Below are 17,792 nucleotides of genomic sequence, written 5' to 3'. Positions count from 1 at the left end.
TATATATATGGTGATTGTCTCTTCTCCAATGGAAGCTTTATCTCATGGCTATTCCCAACCTCGTGTTGTTTGGCATTACAAGAATGCAAAATGGGATGACCTGCGAGACTTCTTTTCTTCTTTTCCTTGGTCAGATTACTGTTTCAAAACTTCTGATGTAAACGTTTGCTCAGATCATGTCAGTGAAATTATTCTTGCAGGAATGGAATCCTTTATCCCACACTCCACTTTAAAATCTCGTCCTATATCTAAACCTTGGTTTTCCAATAAATGTGCTAAGGCTGTTCAAGAGAAGAATGTTGCATATCGTAATTGGCTTGTTTCTAATTCATCAGTTTCATTTTCTGCCTACACCAAAGCTCGCAACAATTGTAAAGCAGTTATTAACCAGTCCAAACTAGAGTTTGAACAGGCCAAGAGTAGAAAACTTGCTTCTTGCCCTAATGGTAGCCGAGCATTCTGGTCTCTTGCCAAAGCTATTGGCCGCAACTTTTGCCCATCTCTGCTCTCACCTCTGTCCAAACCAGATGGTTCTGTTGTCACTTCAGCCAAGGATAAAGCTGACCTGCTAGCATACCATTTTTCTTTCAACTCATGCATTAACAATCTTGATAAAACACCTCCCACTATTCCCAACACGCTCCATTCAATGCCTCCTGGTCTTCCGTCAAAAGGACGTCAGAAGGATTTTGACGAATCTTGATGCTAAGAAAGCTCCAGGTCCCGATGGTATTTCTCCACTTGTTCTCAAAACCTGTGCTCCTGAACTTACTCCTATTCTTTGCCGCCTTTTTTCACTTTCTTATTCCAAATGTGTTTTCCTTCTCCTTGGAAATCTGCTCATAACCAGCCAGTTCCGAAAAAGGGTGACAAATCCCTCCCATCCAATTTCTTCTACTCTTTCTAAAGTAATGGAGAAATCAATTAACCGCCAAATTTTAAACTACCTAGAAACCTTCCGTCTGATCAACAATCGTCAGTATGGATTCCATCAGTGTCGATCCAATGGTGATATTCTGGCTTATGTTACCCATTTATGGACTAATTCAAAGGCTTTCGATCGTGTCTGGCATAAAGGTCTTCTAAACAAGCTTCCATCTTATGGTTTGCTAAAAACTGTTTTTAGTAATTGGTTATCCAGTTTTCTCTCTGATCGCTCACTGAGGGTGATGGTTTGTTTGTTTGTTATTTGGTTTTTAGGAGCATTAGCAACTAAGGCCATATTGCTCCGGGGATATGCAGTGGTCATTCCCTGACCTTTCCACATCCTCCGTATTTGGAGGGTGATGGTAGATGGCTCTCTGTCTTCTAACTTCTCGACTAATGCCGGTGTCTCCCAAGGTTCAGTTCTTTCCCCCCACTCTTTTCCTCTTGTATATTAATGAGCTTCTTCCATTGACTGGAAATCCTATCCATAGTTTTGCCGATGATAGCACATTGCATTCCACTTTCCATTTTGAGAAACCTTGTCCTGCTCAATCAGCTTCAACTTCTTGAAAATCTGCTACCAATTCCTTAAATGCCGATCCAGTGGGGCAAAGACAACTTAGTTGATTTCAACCTTTCTAAAACTCAGTCTTATCTTATATCTCGCAAAAAAGGATTCTTCTGCTCCTATGCTTATCTTTAGTGACACTCCGATTTCTAGGCAAAATGATATATCTCTTTTGGGGATTACCCTGACTTCTAATCTCTCTTGGCACAAGCACATTACAAATATTGCTTCTTCTGCATCTAAAAAACTTGGTTTTCTCTTTCGCTCTCAGCGTTACTTTTCTTCCAAACAGCTGCTCACTCTGTATAAATCGCAAATCCGCCCTACCATGGAATATTGTTCCCACATCTGGGGTGGTGCCCCCAAAACCCCTCTCAGGCTTCTTGATTCCATTCAGAAGAGGGCAGTTAGGTTAATTAATGACTCATCTCTAACAGAGTCTCTGCACTCACTCTCTCATGGACGTACTGTTTCTGCTGCATGCCACTTCTACAGATACTTCCATGGGCACTGTTCTTCTGAATTAGCTTCTATAATTCCTGCTCTCTCTTTCAAAGCAGTCCAAACACGTGCCGCCACCAGCCAACATCCATTTACCGTCCAACTTCAAACTCACAGAATCTTCCTCGTTTATTCATTCAACTGCCGTTTTCTGGAACAACCTTCCTTCACACGTATTTCCTGAAAATTAGTCTACAGAAGTTCAAGTCCAATGTCAACAAATATCTTCTTTCGTCTTCTCAACCTCCAACCCAAGCACAGTACTAAGTACTACAGGTTCTAACACGTCGTTTTTGGGGTTTACATAAAAAAAAAATATATATCTCTTATTATGCTGTTTGTGCTCTAAACACAGTCAGGCCTCTAATGAACTTACATATAGCGAATTTTTCTATTTAGTGAATTTTGATATCTCCTTGGTCATTATATTGAAAATAGCTTCCATATAACGAAGAAAATTTCCACATAATGAACTGATTTGGAGAGACCTAGGTACACATTTTTTGCACATCTGGCCTTTAGGCAATAAAGCTGATGCTGTAGAAAGCACGAATTAAGAGCAAAAACATTCCACAATTTAGTTGTGCCAGTAAAACCTATACAACCCCCCTCTACTGTACTGAGAAGTCATGCTGTCAACTGCTATCTATGTGTCCACAGCCATTGGCAAAGATTAAGGCATATTCCCGATACAGACATTGACTCTGCTCAACCTGTTTTCTACTATAAGTACCCTATTAGAGAATTAGGAGAGAGTGATTTTTTTTTATCCCAGAAATTCACCTGTTGTTTCGCAGAAATGAGTCTTCCACACTTTCACTAAATTTCACCTGTCTTTGTTTACACAGGAGGTAAAAGTGGTCCCTAAATCAGTTTTTCTTTAGCTGCCGTGCAAGTAACCTTACAATGTCTAAGAGGAAATCCTTGAGTGTAGTGAAAAAAGTGGAAGTGCTTAATAGCGTAGATCGGGATGTAAAAAAAGAAAGAAAAAAAAAAAAAAAAAAAGAAACCGATTTAAAATTTGGTATCCCTGCCAGTATTGTCAACCATTCTGAAAAACTGTGCTTCGATTCTCAAACTGCTTGAGGCAATGGGTCCTAGTCAAAAGCGTGCGAAATTATGCCTGTATGAAGATGTAGATATAACCATTTTTAAGTGGGAAAAGTTGATTCAAGACCAAAACATGCCAATATCAGGGCCATTAATAAAAGACCTGCTACCTGTATATTGTAAAAATAAACTACAGTACTTTAATTCTACCAAGCTCTCCCCCATCTGAAGATTTTCCTCTAATAAAATAAATGCCAGGAAAATGGCTACTTTGTTTGGATCAATGTGCTTGCGAGCAAGTTTTTTTATGCATGATATCAAATAAATATTTAAAAAGAAACAGAATACAAACGAGCACCTTCATTCTGTATTGAGAATTAGCGTCAAAAATTTTCAATCAGATTTTGAACAATTATATAAAAATATTGGGAATTTGCATTTTTTAATAAAATGTATACATATTATGTATATATATTTTATATATTTAGCAACACTGCGGTTGCTAAAGCAATTATGAAAATGTCAAGCATCACAAGCATTTTTATCAAATACAGTCTTGTCCCCGACATACATAAGGTGTTTGTGTTGTATAATGAAATTTTTGGATATGGCGTACACACAGAAAGAATATACCCAGCTCCTTGACATAACACTGGCTTGACAATGTCCCCTGCATACACACTACTCGGACTCCCTCCAGTCACTGATAGAGTAGTGGCAGTGAGATTATATACTAGCTGATCCGGAAACCTCCTGGAGGGTTACCAACAGGTTTGGTCCAATGGACTGTCTAGCAAGCCAGCTTGCGAACACTGTTTTAGAGTTGTACCATTAAAATGTAAGGAAGTTTCGATCTCGTCATGATGTACATCATAACCTCAAAAATTGTATTGCATGATGGAAGAGATGGGAGGTTACTGGAGTTTTGCTCTGGAGACTAAACAGGAGTTTCACTACTTCAATTCTCCAATAAGCAAAATGGTGGTATTGCTCCATCACCCAGTATTGTCTGGTGACACAGAGTGGCAGCATTCCTCTTTGTGATGTGGCCACCTCACCTTGACTTTTTTTTTTTTTTTATGAAAACCCCAAACATGAGATAGACTCCTGCTTACGTTGGTTCACACTTGGGTGGTCACCTCCAGTATACTAGGTGCCATATTTTAGGACTTGCATGTATTATACCCAAGGTCACTAACAGTTCCACCACTGTAAAGGGCAAACAGAGGATTTGGCTGTCACAGACCCAACCAGACTTCGCTGCAATTCGGTCCACTTGACTTGAGTGTCACCTGAATATCAGTTCCACCAGAGTTTTAGACTTCCAGATGGCAAGCCCAAAATGACATACCTGAGAGAGAATGTCTGTAATAGTGTCAAGGGCATGCTGAAATAAATAAGTAATTTGGTTAAAAAATATGTTCTATTAGATGGCTAGATAGCCTACAACTTCCATTCAGTAAGTGGAAAGTTAGCATGCATGACAAGAATACATCACTTTAATTGCAGTTGTTTGCCTTGTGCCAGAAAGTTAGGAAAAGTCTAGATTTTGGGCAATCTGCATTACTGTGAAAATATTTTGCTGATTCTAGATACCATCAGAATGAGGCAGTTATGTCACTGGGGTATCATATGGATGAAAAGCCTGGTTCAGTGGAATACGTCCATTATTTTGATTTGATTTCAACTACTGCATGAAATACTCTTGTAATCCTATAGTATTGTACTGTATAGGGAAACTCTGGCTAAATTCTAGGAATTAAAGGTAAACATTATTTTTTTAATGGGAGTTTTACTTATATACTCTTTTTAGTGGTTCACTTAGGCAAAATATTATTTACAGTTCAGCATACATTGCTAATAGAGACCAACTGCGAGCTGACAAGAATCCAATTTTTAAATATACAGGGTGTCTCAAAAATATTGGTACAAACGTTTAGGGGAGGTAGGTAACATCTAAAGGAATGTGAATCGCATAGAAACCCATAACCGGAAACGTCACGGGAAAGTAGTAGCAGAGGCACAAGAAGCAGAAATGACACAAGACAGTGATTAGTGGCAAACATTTATTTGACATAATATTAACAATGGAGTACGAGATGGATGCATTTCATGATGTTACAACAGATGTTCGAAGGTTCCACCATTAGATGTGATGCACGTGACACCGACGCAGCATGGATTGGCGGACACGGTCGAGCACGCCTGGAGTTTCTTTGACAGTAACAGCAGCGCAGACGAGTCTCGCCACGAGATCCATTTCTGTCTCCACAGGCAATTCATATACGACAGAACTGATGAACAGCGCCATGTACTGACTTATGGTGACGTTTTCGGCTATGGGTTTCTATGCGATTCACATTCCTTTAGATGTTACCTACCTCCCCTAAACGTTTGTACCAATATTTTTGAGACACACTGTATAGTGGATTCATTTATTCTAGTAATGTCACACAATTTAAAAAAATATTAGCAACTTTGGAAGAAATGTGGATAATGGCATCTATCTCTAAGCTGGACATATACCCAAGCCTTAACGATGAGGACTTGGTTCTTGGTCTTTAATGAGAACAGGGCATCTTTCCATGATTGAAATTGAATACAGGTAAAGCATACAAATTTTGATATGATTTCAACTTTTGCACTGAAATACCCTTACAATCACATATACAGTGTATTGATGTGGAATTTACTTAAAGATGTAACTACAGTCAAAGGCAAGAAAAAGGGCCTTTGCTTTCATAAAGGTGACTAAATGGTCTCAGATGGTTTATAAATTCAATGTAGTGGGACCAACTGATGACGTAATCATAAAAGCTACTAAGCTTTTTATACCAACTATGCCAGATAAACTGACAAGAAGAAAAATGCATGGGATGCACATAAATATCAGGTGAAACAGAAGCCTACAGTAGATATAAACTAGTCTGCAGTCTAGTCACAAAGGAGCTTAGGCAAGCTAAGGTAGATTTACAAGAAGCCTCTGCCAGAGAATGCAACGATAAGCAGCAACAACTTCTTTACTTCAGAAAGAAGTGGATGAATCACATTGGTCCACAAGATATGAATGGTTTTACTGTTGCTGTTCCTGTTCAGGTTGTTGACAAATTGAATAGATATTTTGCATCTGATAGGGATGCCAGAAGTATATCAAATTCTAACAGGGAGATGAATGAGTTTGTAATAACTGAGGAAAGTGGAAGAAAAATTGTTGAAGCAAAATGTACAATAGACACTAGCATTGATGGAATTTATCCAATTACAGTGAAACCTCCTTTAACTGACATTTATCTAGTTATTTATCTATCATGGCAAAATTTACCAAGCCAGAGGTTATTGGTACTCTGGCTTGGGTCCTGGCAAGAGATATTAGACAGCACTCTCTAATATGGACATGGACACTTTGATGGGTGCCCATTTGGTATTTCAACTACCCAAGTGGAACACTTTCAAGGGTAAATTGACATACGCACATTTTCATTGGTCAAGGTCATTACAGTAATACTAATTACACTGTGATGGCCATGGATTACTCATGGAGCAGATGGTGCAATATCACATGAAAATACACTGGTAAGGAATGCTTACAAGCTTAATTTGACTGTCTGATGCAGTTCAACTGTTGCACATCACTTAGACAGTGAAATTGCCAAAACTGAGAAATACTCATTTCAGAATTAAAAAAAGGAAGAGTACTGTATCAATTTGATATATACATGCATAAAAAAAATAAATATACATTTTTGATTAAAAAGAAAAAAAGAAAAAAAAAAAAAACACAAGAGACTGTGAAGATAATTTTTAGCAGTAGCCTGGGAATTTTTTGTGTCCACAAATATGGGAAATACAGGGTATCCACAAACTTCTTTCACAAAACTGAAAACTGCAAATAATAAAAAAAATAAATTTAAGGAGGAACTGGACAAACATTTAGAGGGGATTGTTTTGTAATTTATTTTATTTATTTTTTTTTGGCTGATGCTGCATAAGCTCATACACTTGCTTTCTTGCATCACATGTCACCACTACTTGTGAAGTTTATGACAAAAGCCTCTACATGCAAATGGAATGGGCAAGTAAGCGTCAATGCCTTATTATGGGTGATTTCAATTTGCCTCTAACTCATTGGAGTAAATGGGAAGGAAACTCAACATGGGGAACAAAATTTTTAAATCAACTAGATGACTGTTATTTGTATCAACATGTCAGGGAAAGTACTAGAGAAAAGAATATCCTAGACCTCATCATCACACATGAATCAGATGACATAACAGGGCTGACAGTAGAGGAACCAGTAGCAGGAAGTGATCACGGAGTTCTACGGTGGATGATGACGAGAGAGGTAGCAAAAGTAAAAGGCAAAGGAATGGGTTTTAATTTCAGAAAAGGAAATTACGATGCCTTAAGGTACTACATGGCCTCTATTAACTGGGTAGATATCGCGCAGAGAATGAATACAATTGAACTGTGGTACGCTTTTAAAACTTTAATCACAGATGCCTTGAATGCGTATATACCATTAAAAAAATACTCCACAGGAGGGTTCCAAGTTGGATGAATAGTGAAGTTGCCACATTACTTGAGCAGAAAAAGGTGGCATGGAAAGGTTACAGAGCAATAAAAAAGTACTGAAGCCTATAACAGCTACAAGGTGATGTGTAATAGAGCCACAGAAAAGGTTCGACAGGCAAAGGCAGTTTATGAGAAATCACTAGCAAACAGAGCAAAGAGGGGGGATAAAGAATTCTTCACATATATAAATGCCAAGAAGAGCAGGACAAACCAGATCGGACCTTTACGTAAGGGAAAGGGGATAGTAATAAATACACCAGCTGCCGTTGCAGATGAACTCAACAGTTATTTTGCATCGTTATTTACAAACGAAAAGCCTTTTGTGGCAATGGGAAATTGTAGGAGCGAAGTTAAAAAATATGTAATTAATGATATTGAAATTTCGCAAGATTATTTAATGAAAAAACTTTCGAACCTACAGACCAGTAAGGCTCCTGGAGTTGATGGAATATACCCTATAATCTTAAGAGAGGCAGCAAGCGAGTGCATTGAACCATCGAGGCTAATTATGCGAGCATCACTAGACTCTGGGGAGATTCCCTTGGATTGGAAAAGTGCAAATGTATCTCCCATACATAAGGGTGGCTCTAAAAGTGAAGTTGGAAATTATCGACCTGTCAGTCTGACTTCAGTAGTAGGGAAAATCATGGAGGCAATGATCAAGGGTGGAATTCAGGATCATTTGGATCAAATTGAAATTCTCAATGATACTCAGCATGGTTTTGTAAAGGGAAAATCATGTTTAACAAATCTGGTTCGCTATTTCGAAAGGGTCACTCACGAGCTGGATTTAGGGAATAATTTCGACATTGTTTATTTAGATTTCAGCAAAGCTTTTGACTCAGTCCCACATGAGTGGTTGCTTTATAAGCTGGAACAGGTTGGAATCACTGGGAAAATCCTTAGATGGATAGAAGGATGGCTTCAGGGTAGGAGGCAAAGGGTTGTGATAAATGGCTATTCCTCAGATTGGGTTGATGTAAGAAGTGGGGTTCCCCAAGGATCAGTATTGGGACCACTGTTGTTTTTAATTTTCATAAACGACATTGATGAAGGGATAGAGGGCGTGATGTCTAAATTTGCAGATGATGTTAAAATTGGTAGAGTAGTTAATGATCACTGTCAAGCTGAGCTTCTTCAGAGAGACCTAGATAGACTTCAGGAATGGTCAGAAAAATGGCAGCTGTGCTTTAATCCAACAAAGTGTAAGGTATTACACCTGGGAAACAGTAATCCCAAAATAACTTATTCACTTGGTGGAGTTCAACTAAACCCAGTACTGGAGGAAAGGGACTTGGGTGTTACGATACGGTCAGACATGAAATTCTCTAAGCATTGTAAACAGGTTGCAAGGAAGGCCCATGGTGTCCTATTGATGATCTATCGAACTTTTGCAAGTAGAGATAGGGACGTGATAATCCCATTATATAAGGCTTATATTAGACCACACTTGGAACACTGTGTTCAAGTATGGAGACCACACCTAAAGAAAGACATCGAGCTTCTTGAAAAGGTGCAAAGAAGGGTAACTCGCCTGGTGAGATCGGCAAAAGGGCGTCCTTATGAAGAAAGACTTCGAATATGTAGGTTGCAGAGTTTAGAAACTAGACACCTTAGAGGAGATTTGATTGAGGTGTTTAAGGCTCTGAGAGGCATCAGTAAAATGAATGAGGCCAAAATTTTCAAGATTATAAATGATGCTAGAACTAGGGGACATAAATTCAAGTTACGGGGGGAAATGTTTAGATTGGACTGCAGGAAGTTTTATTTTAGCCAGCGAGTTATAAATTACTGGAATAAGTTGCCTTCATGGGTGGTAGAGGCCGACAGTTTGGGGAAATTCAAAGGTCATCTGGATAGTACTTTCGGGTAAGGGAAGCGCATAGGATGATAGGTTTAATTTCCTTTTTATTTTATTTTTTTTTTTATTTATTAATTATTATTATTTAGTTATTTATTTTTTGTTTTTATCATTGTTTTGTTCGGATTTTTTTTTTTTTTTTTGTGGCTGGTGCAGCATAAGCCATAGGCTTTCTTGCACCATGCGGCCGTTACTAATACTACTACTACTTTGGTTTAGTTAGCAGTCTGCCATTGCTGTTATGCAAAAATTTCAAACACAGTTTATAAAAAAGCCATTGAGTAGCCCTACAATTCTGCAATGGCACAGAAAATTCATTAATGATGGCCCATTTTTGCAATCATTTTAGCCGAGGTGGTAGCTGAAGAAAAGTCAGTGAGGGTTGGTTGGGTTTTATTGGTGCATTAGCAACTAAGGCTATAATGCACAAAAACCTGGTCATAAAAAAGTGAAACTTTCAGTGGCCTAATTTTTATTATTTTTTTTTTTATGTGAACCCCAAACACAAGAGGTATTAGAACCTATAGTACTCAGTACCGTGCTTGGGTTGGAGGTTGAGAAGACGAAAGAAGATATTTGTTGACACTGGCCTTGAACTTCTGTAGATTGTAATTTTCAGGAAATACGTATGAAGGAAGGTTGTTCCAGAATACGGCAGTTGAATGAATAAATGAGGAAGATGAAAAGTTGGTTCTGTGGGTTTGAAGTTGGACAGTAAATGGATGTTGGCTGGTGGCGGCACGTGTTCGGACTGTTTTGAAAGAGAGAGCGAGAATTATAGAAGCCAATTCAGAAGAACAGTGCCCATGGAAGTATCTGTAGAAGAGGCATGCAGCAGAAACAGTACGTCTATGAGAAAGCGAGTGGAGAGACTCGGTTAGAGATGAAACCTAACTGCCCTCTTCTGAATGGAATCAAGAAGGCTGAGAGAGATTTTGGGGGACTTTCATCAATCGGTGAAATACCACCACTTTGCTTATTGGAGGCTTGAAGTGGTGAAACCCATGTTTAGTCTCTAGAGCAATGTTTCCGGCACCCCCTCCCCCCATACTTCTCCTTCAACCCATGCACAGTACTAAGTACTATAGGTTTTGATACCTTTCGTGTTTGGGGTTTCCATAAAAGAAAAAAAAACCACCCCAGATGTGGGAACAATATTCCATGGCAGGGCGAATTTTCAATTTATACAGAGTGAGCAGCTGTTTGGAAGAAAAGTAATGCCGAGAGCAAAAGAGAAAACTAACTTTTTTAGATGCAGAGGAAGCAATATTTGTAATGTGCTTGTGCCAAGAGAGATTAGAAGCCAGGGTAATCCCCAAAAGAGACATCATTTTGCCTAGAAATCGGAGTGCCATTAAAAATGATATTTAAATTGCCTATAAAAATTACATTGCATGGAACAAAAATCAAGTTGGGTAGTTTTAAACAACACTGTTTTGAAATAATGCTCCACAATGAACATGTTCATTCATTGCTTGCACTGCCCATGCAGTTTTACATGTTGTCAACAGAAGGCAACACCATAAACAATATAGACTTACTTCTAAAATTCATGTCTCTAGCACTCTTACTCAAAATTATTCACATTTTCATAGGTTCATAGGCTTAAAATGATCACCTTGTGTCAGGAGTATTAAGAACCTTGTCAAAGAGGTACAGGCATCACTCTTCGATACCAAAGAAAAAGATCAAATCATTTCAAGAAAAACTGACTCTTTGGGGAAGAAGAGTGGAGTTTGGTAACTTTGCAAATTTCCAATCTCTTGACGAAATCACTTCAAATCCGTATATCAACTAGAACCAAAAGTTCGTGAAAGCATTATAGTGCAGCTTAAAAATCTGAAAGAGACTAGTAAAGGAATAATTTCTAATGACCAAATGAATGAGGTTTGGATACAAAACCCCTTTCATACTGAGTTAGGAAAAAATCAGCGACAATGACCAAGTGAAAAATGAGCTAATTGACCTCCAAAATAACCAGAAACTCCGAATTGAATAAATAAAGTTACCAAATTTTGGTGTACCCTTGGAGAAGCATGTCCCATTCTTACCAAATGTGCTTTCAAAGCTTTAATTCCAATTATAACAACTTATTTCTGTGAATCAGGATTCTCAGTTCTGTTCTCTCAATGAAATCCATTTTTTTTAGGATGTAGAGCTGCTGGAACGAGTACAGAGAAGGGCAACAAGATTAGTGAATGGAACAAAGGGGTGCTCTTACAAAGAAAGGCTTAAGTTTTGCAAATTACAGTGTCTGGAGACTAGACACCAGCGAGGTGATCTGATAGAGGTGTATAAAGCCTTGAATGGTTTGAGCATGCTCAATGCTGATAGGATTCTTCCTCTTGCTCAGAATAATCACCTGAGAGGGCATAAATTCAAATTGAGGAAAGACAGATGTAGGATAGACGTGCGGAAATTTGCCTTTAGCCAGCGGGTGGTTGGTTGGTGGAACAGACTTCCATCCCTTGTCATGGAAGTTGATAGCCTAAATAAGTTTAAGGCTCAGCTGGACAGGTATTTTGAATGAACAGAGGGGTGAAGTGGAAGAGATAAAGGCTCCATTGGAGAAGAGACAATCACCAAGTTGTGATCTGAGGTGCCTAAAGGACCTCTCACTTCAACCGTATACTTAGAAGGGCTGTTTGTGAGAAAAAGATCAAGCGTATTGGCTGTATGATTAGGATTGTCCGGTATTCTTGTAGGTAAATGAACAATCTGTGCAAGGTCATTAGTAATTGCAAAAGCCTCAGCATCTCAACCAGCTGGGTCGGTGTGACTAGAAAACGGAAGCCAGCTGGAGTTGTGAACATTAAAATCACCAAGGAAAATTACCTCACTGTTAGGAAAGTTGGACTGGAGAAAGTCAAGTTGCAAAGAGAGGAAGTCAAAGAGCTCCAAGTGATTAGTGTAGTTGGGAGAACGGTAGAGACAACAGATGAATTTGACACAATGAGGTAGAGAGATTTTAAGCCAGAGAAGATCAAAGAGAGGAGATTCCAAATCTCTGACAGGGAATATCAAAACGGACATATGCACAAGTACCACCTAATGGATTAGGTCTCTAAGTCAAGATATAAAAACAAGTACAAAATGTATAAGACATATATCAATAAACAAGTAACAATAACAAGGTAAATTTTTAAAAGTGAGTAAAAAGGTTTACTGATTTTAGAAAGCTACAAACAGCAGACACATGGTCATTGTCAGACAATATCTGGCTGAATGTATAAGGGTCAGCCAGATGACTAAAAGTGGTAAAATATAAATCACGTTCGTGTCTAAAACGTGGACACTCAGTTAAAATACAATGAATAGTTAAAAAGGTGTCACAATTCTCACATACAAGAGTCATCTGCCCTCAGCAGAAATGCATGCGTAAGATGACTGTGTCCTATGCAGAGGCGAGCTAAAACAACTTTCTCTCTGCAGTTCCTGTGCAGACTGGACTGCCAGCGTTGGATTACAGGCTTTATCTGATACAGCTTGTTTGTAACCTGCCCATGCCAAGATGGTTGCCATTGGAAGAGTAATTTAACATGTATTAGCAGCCTGTATTCTGTATAGGGGACTAGTCAGTGAGGGTATAGTGGAACTGGTTCAATGAAGTGTTATGAAAAGCCCAGGGGAAATACATACGAACCAGTAAGGAGCTAATATGAAGGTTAACAGTGTGTAACATGTTACATCACCTTCTGAAGATTGAACTACAGTGAAACTTCTCCTAACGGACACCTCTCTACAACGGACATTTTCAAATTCCCCAACTCACCTCCATTGGTTTTAACGTGTTTGCAGCTTCTGTCTAGTGGACATTCTCTGTAACGGACGCGGACAGGCAATCTGCACTGTTTCGTTTATATTAGCACTTAATTTGATCTCCCCATAACGGACAGCGGGCGAGCTCACGGCCCTTTTTCTAGGAACGTTTCTTCCACATATTGTCTCAATCGTGTGCTTATTTTCTATTTCCGATTCTCTGAATTTTATCAAGGTTTACGTTGCATTTCTAAACCCTTTTTCAAGAATTTTAAGGCACGTGTAAAACTTCTGATGAATTCGGTGTGTATGGGGGGGAGAATTTGGTCGGACTTTCGTCTTTTGAGTTTGAGTTTTCAGTTTTGTTCAGTGTCGTGTGAAGTGCACAATGTCTTCTTGTAAACATTTAACTTTAAAAGTCGAACTCATTAATGCGTATGATCAGCAAAAAAATAGTGTTCGCAATCTCGCTGCAAAATTCAAAATCGGGAAGACGCAGGTAAGCGACATCCTAAAGAAAAAAAATTAACTGCTCAAACAATTTTGGCAACACGTAAATGATCAGGTTCAAAAATCATTCCTGAAAACTGTTGGACTTCAAATTTGTCGCGCACGTGCTAAAAAAATTCCCATTAATGGGCCTATTATTAGGGAAAAGGCTTTGAAAGTGGCGAAATCTATGGGAGTAAATGAGTTCAAAGCTTCTGTGGGATGGCTAGACAAGTTCAAAACGCGGCATAAAATTCAATGGAAAACCGTAAGTGGTGAAGGTGGATCTGTTGATACTGGGGTTGTAACAAAGTGGACCGTCAAATTGGAAGATTTATGTCGTGATTTTGAAGCTAAGGATATTTACAACTGTGACGAAACAGGGTTGTTTTTTAAAGCTCTTCCTGAAAACACGAGTCTAAAAAACGAAAAGTGCCAGGGCGGAAAAATTTTCTAAGGAATGCTTGACTGTACTATTGTGTACAAATATGCTGGGAGACTTTGAACAACCAATTATTATAGGAAAACCACAAAATCCTCGTTGTTTCAAGGGCATAAAGTTGAATCTTTTGAATGTTGACTGGAAGTCTAATAAAAAAGCGTGAATGACACGAGATACCATGAACGAATGTATAAGTCACTTTAACCAAAACATAATTCGTCAAAACAGAAAAATTATTCTTTTCATGGATAATGCTGCATCTCACCCGCACATTGAATTGTCCAACATTCAAATCGTTTTTCTGCCACCAAACACATCTGCAGTGTGTCAGCCCTTGGATCAAGGGATAATAAAAAAATTTAAACTTCACTACAGAAAACGTGTTTTAAGACATCTCATTGCAAACTTGAACGATGTAACATGTACAAGTGACCATGCAAAGAAAATCAGCATCCTAGATGCGATTCAATGGATTTCCTCTTCAGTAAACGCAATTAGAAAACAAACTGTCGTGAACTGTTTTGTAAAGTCTGGCTTCTCAAACACAAAAATTGAAGTTGTGAACAGCAATGTGGAGCACCAAGAAGAATAAGAACTTCAACATCTATTGATAATGTCAAATCATCAAAACAGAAAAATTATTCTTTTCATGGATAATGCTGCATCTCACCCGCACCGGCACTTTTAAGGGCACAAAAGGTGATATAGTTCTACACGTTGGCACTAATGATATTAAGAGTAGGAGACTGGCGGAATTACTTAGCAAGTACAGGTCACTGTTAAAAAAAAGCCGTGAATTAGGGTTGAATTCGAAAGTGTCTGCAATTCTGCCCAGACACGACAGGAGGGAGTATATGATGAGAGCCTTGTCGATCAATTCGGCCCTGGAGGGATTGTGCAAGGCTCAAGGGGTAAAAATTTTTTCAGCCTGGACTGTACCTGTTAACAGGAGAGATTGCTTCTACAGGGATGGGATACACTTAAATAGAAAGGGTGCAAGAATTTTTGCTGATGCTGTCAAGGCAGAGTTAGGTGGGTCGGAAAACTGCTAGTTGGGGGGATACAAGGACTAATAGATTAACAGTAGCCACTGGCAGAGGTGGAAGTGATTCTTGCACTGCTTCTATTGAAATGAGCAGAAACCTGAAAAACAAGATGCAGGATATTTCAGAGACTGTTGGGAGCCATTGCGGTACAAGTAAACACATGGGTTGTGTTAGGGTAGCCAAGAATAGAAACAGGTGCATGTATACCTGAGCGTACACCAATGCTAGGAGTTTGGTAAATAAATTTGATGAATCGGAGATATTGCTCAAAACATCAAAGGCAGATATTGTTGGGATATCAGAGACGTGGTGTCACACAGATATAAGGAACGCGGAACTGGAATTTGGGGAATACAATGTGTATAGAAAGGATAGACAGGACAGGAGGGGAGGAGGGGTTATGCTATTAGTTAAGAAACACAAAGTCCAAGGAAGTGAAGCCAGTCGACATCGATGGACAGGGCAGTGTCGAGTCAGTTTGGTGTGACATAAGCATAGGGAAATCAAAATTGAGAGTAGGAGTGTGCTATAGGCCTAATGACTCTGATGAGTATAATAAGATATTGTACAGGGAAATAGAGTGGGCCAGTAAATCAGAGAGTCTTATAATGGGGGATTTTAATTTCCCAGATATTGACTGGAATTTGTGGGTTGGTCACTCGCACACTAGCAAGGCTTTTGTGGATTTATTGGATGATTGTTTTCTACATCAGCATGTTCGTGAGGCAACAAGAGGGAGCAATACTCTTGATCTGATTATCAGTAGTGATTCTTCATGCATTAAGAATCTGCAGATAAATGAACCACTAGGTGGCAGTGATCACAGTGTGTTGAAGTGGGATTTACTCAAGGAGGTAACTACCATCAGAGGTAAAGGGAAGGGTTTTTGTTTTCGTAAAGGCGACTATGATGGTCTGAGACAGTATTAAATTCTATACAGTGGGACCAACTGATGATGTTACCAACAGCAAACTCAAAATGGGAAGCATTCAAGGAACTAATCTTGGAGGCTACCAGGCTTTGCATACCAACTAAGAAATACTGTTCAAGGTTTAGGCCTAAATGGTTGTCAGATGAACTAATGAGACATGTGGCAGAGAAGAAAAATGCATGGGATACATACAAATTAATGGGTGACATGGAAGCCTATGATAGATATAAGTTGGTCTGTAACCAAGTCACAAAGGAGATTAGGCAGGCAAAGGCAGACTACGAAAAATCCTTGGCAAAGGATGCAAAGAAAAACAGAAAAGAGTTCTTTACCTATTTAAACTCAAGAAGGAAAGGGATGGATCAGATTGGTCCACTGGATATTGATGGTTCAACAGTTGAGGATCCTGCTCAGGTGGCTAACAATCTAAACGAGTATTTTGCATCTACATTCACGCATGAGGAGTTATTCAGGAAGGAGAATGAAGTAGGTAAAGTAAACATTGGCAGTGAGCTGGATGATTTTGTAATAACTGAGAGGAAAGTGGAGGAGAAATTGTTGAGGATAAACATAAAAAAGGCACCTGGGGTGGATGGGATCTATCCAGTTATATTAAAGGAGGCAGAAAAGGAGGTAAGCAAACCCCTAGCCATAATTATGAGAGCTTCTTTGGACTCAGGGGAGGTACCCATAGACTGGAGATGTGCAAATGTAACCCCAATTCACAAAGGAGGATCAAAGGCTGACACAAGTAATTATAGACCCGTTAGTTTAACTTCTGTTCCAGGTAAATTAATGGAGGCACTGGTTAAAGAAGCACTGCAGGATCATCTAGACAAGAATTCAGTTATAGCTCAGACGCAGCATGGTTTTGTTAAGGGCAGGTCTTGCCTGACCAATTTGATTGGATACTATGATGTAGTCACAAAAGAACTGGATGCAGGGAATAACTTTGATATTATATATTTGTATCTTAGAAAGGCTTTTGATACTGTTGCACAGGAGGCAAATTGCTGCTATGGATAAAGGGATGGTTGAGGGTGAGAAGACAGAGAGTGGTAATCAATGGACACTGCTCAACGTGGACTAATGTTATTAGTGGAGTTCCTCAGGGTTCAGTGTTGGGTCCGTTGTTGTTTTGGTGTTTATGAATGATATTGATGATGGGATATCAAGTTTAATGTCCAAATTTGCAGATGATACAAAGGTTGGCAGGGTTGTTAAGGACACCACTGACGCTATGCTGCTGCAACAGGATCTGAAAAGGTTGAACAGATGGGCTGAGAGGTGACAAATGAAGTTTAACATTCACAAATGTAAAGTACTACATATGGGAAACAGTAACCCCAGAGCAACGTATCAACTCTGCTGTACTACACTGACAGTGGTGGAGAATGAAAAGTACCTGGGGGTAATTGTGCAGGCAGATATGAAGTTCTCTGAGCAGTGCAGACGAGCTGCAAGAGTAGCTCATGGTGTCTTGTCAATGATATACAGGAATTTTTCTAGCAGGGATAAGGAGGTGATTATTCCCTTGTATAAGGCAATGGTTAGGCCACATCTTGAGTACTGTATACAGGTCTGGAGGCCTCATTTCAAGAAGGATGTAGAGCTGCTGGAACGGGTACAGAGAAGGGCAACAAGAT

The 17,792-nt window shown here is 39.1% G+C and overlaps 1 protein-coding gene across 3 annotated transcripts in view; it reads right to left on the bottom strand.

Moving 5' to 3' along the window:
- Positions 1 to 17,792, bottom strand: part of Usp5 (ubiquitin specific protease 5) — a 241,766-nt gene that overhangs the window by 134,581 nt on the left and 89,393 nt on the right. The window lies entirely within an intron of this gene.

This window comes from Mastigoproctus giganteus, chromosome 5 (genome assembly GCF_048544385.1).
Source record: "Mastigoproctus giganteus isolate SK-2022 chromosome 5, ASM4854438v1, whole genome shotgun sequence".
Classification (NCBI taxonomy): Eukaryota; Metazoa; Arthropoda; class Arachnida; order Uropygi; family Thelyphonidae; genus Mastigoproctus; species Mastigoproctus giganteus.
This window is presented reverse-complemented; position numbering and strand designations above follow the sequence as displayed.